Source organism: Salmo salar, chromosome 25, assembly GCF_965601325.2.
Source record: "Salmo salar chromosome 25, fSalSal1, whole genome shotgun sequence".
In the NCBI taxonomy this organism is placed as follows: Eukaryota; Metazoa; Chordata; class Actinopteri; order Salmoniformes; family Salmonidae; genus Salmo; species Salmo salar.
This window is the reverse complement of record NC_138315.1, coordinates 50,130,891-50,139,898: the sequence shown is the minus strand read 5'-3', so window position 1 is coordinate 50,139,898 and position 9,008 is coordinate 50,130,891. Positions and strand designations below refer to the sequence as shown.

Sequence of the window (9,008 nt, the reverse complement as noted above, 5' to 3'; positions counted from 1 at the left end):
CTTTAATTAAAAATGTCATATCTTTCCACATCCTCATTGTTGATCTGAAAACTGAATTGAACCCAACCATGCCATTTGGCAGGAGATACCTTATCAATAATTGCCTCACAATGCCATCTATTGGTTAAATGTATGCATTAGAAAAAAAAATACAAAGGAAAAAATACAAATAGAAATTGTTTTGTTTTGTTTCACCACCAGGTGCCGCTAAATGCATACTTTTCATGAGGACAGGTTCTCTCTATAGAGGCTGACCATGATACCCAAGATTTGATGTGCTCAGACATGCCCTCACCCTGTCATTATGTGCTGTGTAATTTCTGGTAAACCACTCTTATCAGAAGCAGGTATGGAGGTTTCAATTTCACGTCATTAGAGAACTTGCTCCTGAACTGAGCAGGGTAGTTCAGGTAAGTCTGTCTATCTATGTAGTGAAAAGAATGTGACCATATGGTCTTTGTGAGTCATAATCAGTTGTCCTGTACCAGTCCTCACAGATCAGAAACATCTCCCTCCTGACCAGAGTGACTGAGGATGGATCTTGTCAAGAGGAGCGTCAAGACGTCATACTGCAGTGGGCTGAGGAACTGAATCACTCACCACAGACTGGACAGGTAATTACACCATGGGGCAGTCACCACAGACTGGACAGGTAAATACACCATGGGGCAGTCACCACAGACTGGACAGGTAATTACACCATGGGGCAGTCACCACAGACTGGACAGGTAAATACACCATGGGGCAGTCACCACAGACTGGACAGGTAAATACACCATGGGGCAGTCACCACAGACTGGACAGGTAAATACACCATGGGGTAGTCACCACAGATTGGACAGGTAAATACACCATGGGGCAGTCACCACAGACTGGACAGGTAATTACACCATGGGGCAGTCACCACAGACTGGACAGGTAATTACACCATGGGGCAGTCACCACAGACTGCACAGGTACATACACCATGGGGCAGTCACCACAGACTGCACAGGTACATACACAACCAGGCAGTTACCACAGACTGGACAGGTAAATACACCATGGGGCAGTTACAGTCTGATGTTGCAAATTTAGAAATGTTATTTTTTACAGTGGATAAAAGAAGAGACTTGCTTGGGCCAAGAAACACTGGCAATCGACATTAGACCAGTGTAAATCTGTTCTCTGGTCTGATGCGTCCAAATTTGAGATTTTTGGTTCCAACTTCTGTGTCTTTGTGAGACACAGAGTAGGTGAACGGATGATCTCCGCGTGTGTGGTTCCCACCGTGAAGCATGGGGGAGGAGGTGTTATGGTGTGGGGGTGCTTTGCTGGTGACACTGTCAGTGATCTATTTTGAATTGAAGGCACACTTAACCAGCATGGCTACCACAGCATTCTGCAGCGATATGCCATTCCATCTGGTTTGCACTTAGTGGGACTATCATTTGTTTTTCAACAGGACAATGACCCAACACACCTCAAGGCTGTGTAAGGGCTATTTTACCAAGAAGGAGAGGGATGTAGTGCTGCATCAGATGACCTGGCCTACACAATCACCCGACCTCAACCAAATTGAGGTGGTTTGGGATGAGTTGGACTGCAGAGTGAAGGAAAAGCAGCCAACAAGTGCTCAGCATATGTGGGAACTCCTTCAAGCATTCCAGGTGAAACTGCCTGAGAGAATGCTAAGAGTGTGCAAAGTTGTCATCAAGGCAAAGGGTGGCTACTGTGAAGATTCTCAAATATAAAATATATTTTGATTTGTTTAACACTTTTTTGGTTACTACATGATTCCATATGTGTTATCAAATCAAATTTTATTGGTCACATACACATGATTAGCAGATGTTAATGCGAGTGTAGCGAAATGCTTGTACTTCTAGTTCTGACCATGCAGTAATATCTAACTGTCACGTCCTGACCAGCAGAGGGAGTAATTTTATTTTATTTGGTCAGGACGTGGCAGAGGGGTATTTGTTTCATATGGTTCGGGTTGTGTGTGTTATTTAAGGGGTGTTTGGTTTATGTAGTCTGGGGTTTGAGTATTGTTCTAGTGTTGGTTTTCTATGGTTTATCTAGTTGTTCTGTTTCTTTGTTAGTCTGTGTGGCTCCCGATCAGGAACAGCTGTATGTCGTTGTTCCTGATTGGGAGTCATATATTAGGAGTGTGTTTTTCACCTGGGGTTTGTGGGTTGTTGTCTTTAGCACTGCTGCTTTATGTTAGCCTGCTAACCTGTACCTGGCGTTTCTGATTTTCCTGTTTTTTCGTGTTCACGTTGTTTAATAAATTAATGATGAGCACTCAACCCGCTGCGTATTGGTCCACCTTTTCCGACAGCGATTTCTCTATATCTTCAGACGAAGAGGAGCGTTACACTAACAAGTAATCTAACAATTTCACAACAACTACCTTATTACACACAAGTGTAAAGGAATGATTAAGAATATGTACATATAAATATATGGATGAGCGATGGCCGTGTGGTATAGGCAAAATGCAGTAGATAGTATAGAGTACAGTATACACATATGAGATGAGTAATGTAGGGTATGTAAACATTATATAAAGTGGCATTGTTTAAAGTGACTAATGATACATTTATTTCATCCAATTTGTTATTATTAAAGTGGCTCACTTGGGATACGTTATCAGAGTCGGTACACGTATCGTGCCGACAGGAACAAACATCTCTCCGGTGAGAAGGGCAGGCGTGAATGCCTTATGATTAACAGGTCGTGGTGTTATCGTTACAACATACAAGAACTCAAGTCCTTTTGTTCACCTGACCTAGAATTCATTCCAAACTATTTCATATTTTGACGTCTTCACTATTACTCTACAATGTAGAAAGTATAAAAAAATGAAAGAAAAACCCTTGAATGAGTAGGTGTGTCCAAACTTTTGACTAGTACTATGTACAGTTGACGAAGGAAGTTTACATACACCTTAGGCAACTACATTTAAACTCCGTTTTTCACAATTCCTGATATTTAATCCCATAAAAAATTCCCTGTCTTAGGTCAGTTAGGATCACCACTTTATTTTAAGGATGTGAAATGTCAGAATAATAGTAGGGAGAATGATTTATTTCAGCTTTTATTTCTTTCATCACATTCCCAGTGGGTCAGAAGTTTACATACACTCAATTAGTATTTGGTAGCATTGCCTTTAAATTGTTTAACTTGGGTCAAATATTTCAGGTAGCCTTCCACAAGCTTCCCACAATAAGTTGTGTGAATGTTGGCCCATTCCTCCTGACAGAGATGGTGTAACTTAGTCAGGTTTCTAGGCCTCCTTGATCGCACACACTTTTTCAGTTCTGCCCACAAATGTTCTATAGTATTTATTCAGGGCTTTGTGATGGCCACTCCAATACCTTGACTTTGTTGTCCTTAACCCACAACTTTGGAAGTATGCTTGTGGTCATTGTCCATTTGAAAGACCCACTTGCGACCAAGCTTTAACTTCCTGACTATATCCACATCATTTTCTTTCTCCATGATGCCATCTATTTGTGAAGTGCACCAGTCCCTCCTGCAGCAAAGCACCCCCACAACATGATGCTGCCACCCCCGTGCTTCACGGTTGGGATGGTGTTCTTCGGCTTGCAAGCCTCCCCCTTTTTCCTCCAAACATAACGATGGTAATTATGGCCAAACAGTTCTATTTTTGTTTCATCAGACCAGAGGACATTTCTCCAAAAATTACGATTTTTGTCCCCATGTGCAGTTGCAAACCGTAGTCTGGCTTTTTTTATGGAGGTTTTGGAGCAGTGGCTTTTTCCTTGCTGAGCGGCCATTCAGGTTATGTCGATATAGGACTCTTTTACCTGTGGATATAGATCATTTTGTATATGTTTCCTCCAGCATCTTCACAAGGTCCTTTGCTGTTGTTCTGGGATTGATTTGCACTTTTCGCACCAAAGTACGTTCATCTCTCCTTCCTGAGCGTTATGACAGCTGTGTGGTTCCATGGTGTTTATACTTGCGTACTATTGTTTGTACAGATGAACGTGGTACCTTCAGGCGTTTGGAAAATGCTCCTAAGGATGAATCAGACTTGTGGAGGTCTACAATTCTATTCTCTGAGGTCTTGGCTGATTTCTTTTGATTGTCCCATGATGTCAAGCAAAGAGGCACTGAGTTTGAAGGTAGGCCTTGAAATACAACCACAGGTACACCTCCAATTGACTTAAATGATGTCAATTAACCTATCAGAAGCTTCTAAAGCCATAACATAACTTTCTGAAAATGTTCAAGCTGTTTAAAGGCACAGTCAACTTAGTGTTTGTGTCACGTCCTGACCAGCAGAGGGAGTAATTGTATTAGATTTTGGTCAGGACGTGGCAGAAGGGTATTTGGTTTATGTGGTTCGGGGTGTGTGTCTATGTAGAGGGGTAGTTGATTTATGTATTCCGGGGTTTTTGGTCACTGTTCTATGTTTATGTATTTCTATGTTCTGTCTAGTTTAGTCTATTTCTATGTTTAGGTAATTGTGGTGTGGACTCTCAATTGGAGGCAGGTGTTTTCTAGTTGCCTCTGATTGAGAGTCCTATATATAGGTATGGGTTTTGTTTGTATTTTGTGGGTAGTTGTATTTCGCACTGCTGTTATTTATTTAGCCTGTGAAACTGTTGGTCTGTCGTTCTCTGTTTTCTTGTTTTCCGTGTTCACGTTTATTTAATAAATTATAATGATGAGCACGCAACCCGCTGCGCCTTGGTCCTCTCTTCACTACGACAGCCGTGACAGAACTATCCACCAAACACGGACCAAGCAGCGGAGGAGGGAACAACCGGTGGAATATCGTGAGTCGTGGACTTGGGAGGAGATTCTGGCCGGAGAGGGCCCATGGAGGAAGTCTGGGGAGGACTGAAATCGCTACTGGGGAACACGGCTGGCGAGGAAGCTGGAGAGGCAACCCCAATAATTTTTTTTGGGGGGGGGCACACGGGTAGGTTGGCTGGGCGAGGTTTAAGTCCCAAGCCAAATCCCCGTGTTTTTTCCAAACAACCATTGACTGGACAGGTCCCGTGCTTTGGAGTGATGGGTGCTGTGACGAGGCCGGGTATTTTCAGGCCGGTATGCGCAGTACCAGCGCCCCGCATGTGCCAGGGGAAAGTTGGCATCCAGCGAGTAGGGGTGATGCCAGTCCTGCGCTCGAGACCGCCAGTGCACCTCAACAGTCCAGTGTTTCCCGCTACACACACTAGCCTTGAGGTGCGTGTCTCCAGCCTGGCACGTCCAGTACCAACACCACGCATCAGGCTTCCAGTGCGTCAGCCCACTCCAACTCAGCCTGTTCCCGCTCCTCGCACTAGCCCGGAGGTGCGTGTCCCCAAACTGGCACTTCCAGCACCACGCATCAGGCTTCCAGTGCGTCAGCCCACTCCAATTCGGCCGGTTCCTGCTCCCCGCATTAGCCCTGAGGTGCGTGTCCCCAGGCTGGTACCTCCACTACCAACCCCACGCATCAGGCTTCCAGTGCGTCAGACCAGGCCCGAGTGTCCGGCAACAGTGCCTCGTCCAGAGTGTCCCTCAACAGTGCCTCGTCCAGAGTGTCCGGAACCAGGTGAGACGGCCCACTGTCCGGAACCGAGTGAGTCTGCACCATGTCCGGAACCGAGTGAGTCTGCCTGTGGTCCGGATCAGAATGAGGTTTACAATAACTTTGAATTGTGTGAGTCTGCTTACAGCCCGGAACTGAATGAGTCTGCCTACGACCCGGAACTGAGTGAGTCTGCCTACGGTCCGGAGACAAGAGACTCTGCCTACAGTCTGGAGGACAGTAGGCTAGAACCTAAGCCACCTCCAGTATAGGTGGGTTGGGGGGGAGGTGTAGCACAGGTGCCGTCATTGACGGCAGCCACCCTCCCTTCCCTCCCTTTAGTTTATGGGGAAATTGTTTTTTTTGTTGTTTTGGGGGATTTTGTTTTTTCTTTTGAGGTGCATCCGGGGTCTGCACCTTTGGGGGGGTACTGTCACGTCATGACCAGCAGAGGGAGTAATTGTATTAGATTTTGGTCAGGACGTGGCAGAAGGGTATTTGGTTTATGTGGTTCGGGGTGTGTGTCTATGTAGAGGGGTAGTTGATTTATGTATTCTGGGGTTCTTGGTCACTGTTATATGTTTATGTATTTCTATGTTCTGTCTAGTTTAGTCTATTTCTATGTTTAGGTAATTGGGGTGTGGACTCTCAATTGGAGGCAGGTGTTTTCAAGTTGCCTCTGAGAGTCCTATATTTAGGTTGTGTTTGTTTTAGTGGTTTGTGGGAGATTGTTCTGCGTATAGCCTTACCAGCCTGTATATAGTCGTTGTGTTTCCTTTGTGTACGTGTTTATTTTGGTTCTCCTTCTTCACCAAATAAAAGAAGATGAGTGCACATATTCCTGCTGCATTTTGGTCCACTTTATCCGACGACAACCGTTACAGTATGTAAACTTCTGACCCACTGGAATTGTGATACAGTGAAATAATCTGTCTGTAAACAATTGTTGGAAAAATTACTTTTGTCACGCACAAAGTAGATGTCCTAACCGACTTGTCAAAACAATAGTTTGTTAACAAGAAATTAGTGGAGTGGTTGAAAAACAAGTTTTATTGACTCTAACTTAAGTGTATGTAAACTTCTGACTTCAACTGTATATATAACGTGTTGTATTTGAATTATTTGCCATTCTTTAATGACTAAATACAAGTTTCCACTTTGTCTACCAACACATATTGATATCATCCTGATTTTCTTTGTATTGGTTTCACAACAATTTTTCCAGTTTGTATTCTTGGTGCTTTCCAGACAACGCAAAACCTCCTAGTAAAAATGTGCGTATGTTTTTTTGCATAGAGCTTCCTATTGGTTAATTCTGATACTTTCCAGGCGGGAGACTCAGAGCTCATCTTTCTACAACGAGTTCCCAACATTTCTGAGTTTCTGAGTTTAGGTGGTGTAATGGTTTTTCTTAGATAAGTAGAGGAGTCAGGCGCAGGACACAGGGATCAATGTAAACATATGTGTTTACTTGAAAAATTCAATAAATCTTCTCATAGAAAAATACATATCGCGGAGAAACACCTCCAACCACACAAAACAGGAAACAATCACCGACAAGACAAACAGGAAATGCAGAGGTTTAAATAATGAACATAATTAGGGAAAATCAAAAAACAGGTGAGGTTGTGCAGAGAGGGTGGAGTCTGAGACTGTAAACAAACAACATTGTGAAATGGACAACTGGTTTGAGGTAGTGCTAGAGGGTGGAGTCTCTGAGACTGGTTGGAGGTAGTGTAGAGAGGGTGGAGTCTCTGAGACTGGTTGGAGGTAGTGTAGAGGGTGGAGTCTCTGAGACTGGTTGGAGGTAGTGTAGAGGGTGGAGTCTCGGAGACTGGTTGGAGGTATTGTAGAGAGGGTGGAGTCTCTGAGACTGGTTGGAGGTAGTGTAGAGAGGGTGGAGTCTCTGAGACTGGTTGGAGGTAGTGTAGAGGGTGAAGTCTCTGAGACTGGTTGGAGGTAGTGTAGAGGGTGGAGTCTCGGAGACTGGTTGGAGGTAGTGTAGAGGGTGGAGTCTCTGAGACTGATTGGAGGTAGTGTAGAGGGTGGAGTCTCGGAGACTGGTTGGAGGTAGTGTAGAGGGTGGAGTCTCTGAGACTGATTGGAGGTAGTGTAGAGGGTGGAGTCTCTGATACTGGTTGGAGGTAGTGTAGAGGGTGGAGTCTCTGAGACTGGTTGGAGGTATTGTAGAGAGGGTGGAGTCTCTGAGACTGGTTGGAGGTAGTGCAGAGAGGGTGGAGTCTCTGAGACTGGTTGGAGGTAGTGTAGAGGGTGGAGTCTCTGAGACTGTTTGGAGGTAGTGTAGAGAGGGTGGAGTCTGAGACTGGTTGGAGGTAGTGTAGAGGGTGGAATCTGAGACTGGTTGGAGGTAGTGTAGAGGGTGGAGTCTCTGAGACTGGTTGGAGGTATTGTAGAGAGGGTGGAGTCTCTGAGACTGGTTGGAGGTAGTGCAGAGAGGGTGGAGTCTCTGAGACTGGTTGGAGGTAGTGTAGAGGGTGGAGTCTCTGAGACTGGTTGGAGGTAGTGTAGAGAGGGTGGAGTCTCTGAGACTGGTTGGAGGTAGTGTAGAGGGTGGAGTCTCTGAGACTGGTTGGAGGTAGTGTAGAGAGGGTGGAGTCTGAGACTGGTTGGAGGTAGTGTAGAGGGTGGAATCTGAGACTGGTTGGAGGTAGTGTAGAGGGTGAAGTCTCTGAGACTGGTTGGAGGTAGTGTAGAGGGTGGAGTCTGAGACTGGTTGGAGGTAGTGTAGAGGGTGGAGTCTCTGAGACTGGTTGGAGGTAGTGTAGAGGGTGGAGTCTCGGAGACTGGTTGGAGGTAGTGTAGAGGGTGGAGTCTCTGAGACTGATTGGAGGTAGTGTAGAGGGTGGAGTCTCGGAGACTGGTTGGAGGTAGTGTAGAGGGTGGAGTCTCTGAGACTGATTGGAGGTAGTGTAGAGGGTGGAGTCTCTGATACTGGTTGGAGGTAGTGTAGAGGGTGGAGTCTCTGAGACTGGTTGGAGGTATTGTAGAGAGGGTGGAGTCTCTGAGACTGGTTGGAGGTAGTGCAGAGAGGGTGGAGTCTCTGAGACTGGTTGGAGGTAGTGTAGAGGGTGGAGTCTCTGAGACTGGTTGGAGGTAGTGTAGAGAGGGTGGAGTCTGAGACTGGTTGGAGGTAGTGTAGAGGGTGGAATCTGAGACTGGTTGGAGGTAGTGTAGAGGGTGGAGTCTCTGAGACTGGTTGGAGGTATTGTAGAGAGGGTGGAGTCTCTGAGACTGGTTGGAGGTAGTGCAGAGAGGGTGGAGTCTCTGAGACTGGTTGGAGGTAGTGTAGAGGGTGGAGTCTCTGAGACTGGTTGGAGGTAGTGTAGAGAGGGTGGAGTCTCTGAGACTGGTTGGAGGTAGTGTAGAGGGTGGAGTCTCTGAGACTGGTTGGAGGTAGTGTAGAGAGGGTGGAGTCTGAGACTGGTTGGAGGTAGTGTAGAGGGTGGAATCTGAG

The 9,008-nt window shown here is 45.7% G+C and overlaps 1 long non-coding RNA gene across 1 annotated transcript; it reads left to right on the top strand.

Moving 5' to 3' along the window:
* Window positions 1–270: 270 nt before the first annotated feature.
* Window positions 271–2,284, top strand: LOC145864085 (uncharacterized). Its single transcript, XR_014382666.1, has 3 exons — window positions 271–410; window positions 489–614; window positions 1,445–2,284. It is a non-coding gene; the product is annotated as an uncharacterized LOC145864085 (long non-coding RNA).
* The last annotated feature ends 6,724 nt before the right edge of the window (window positions 2,285–9,008 follow it).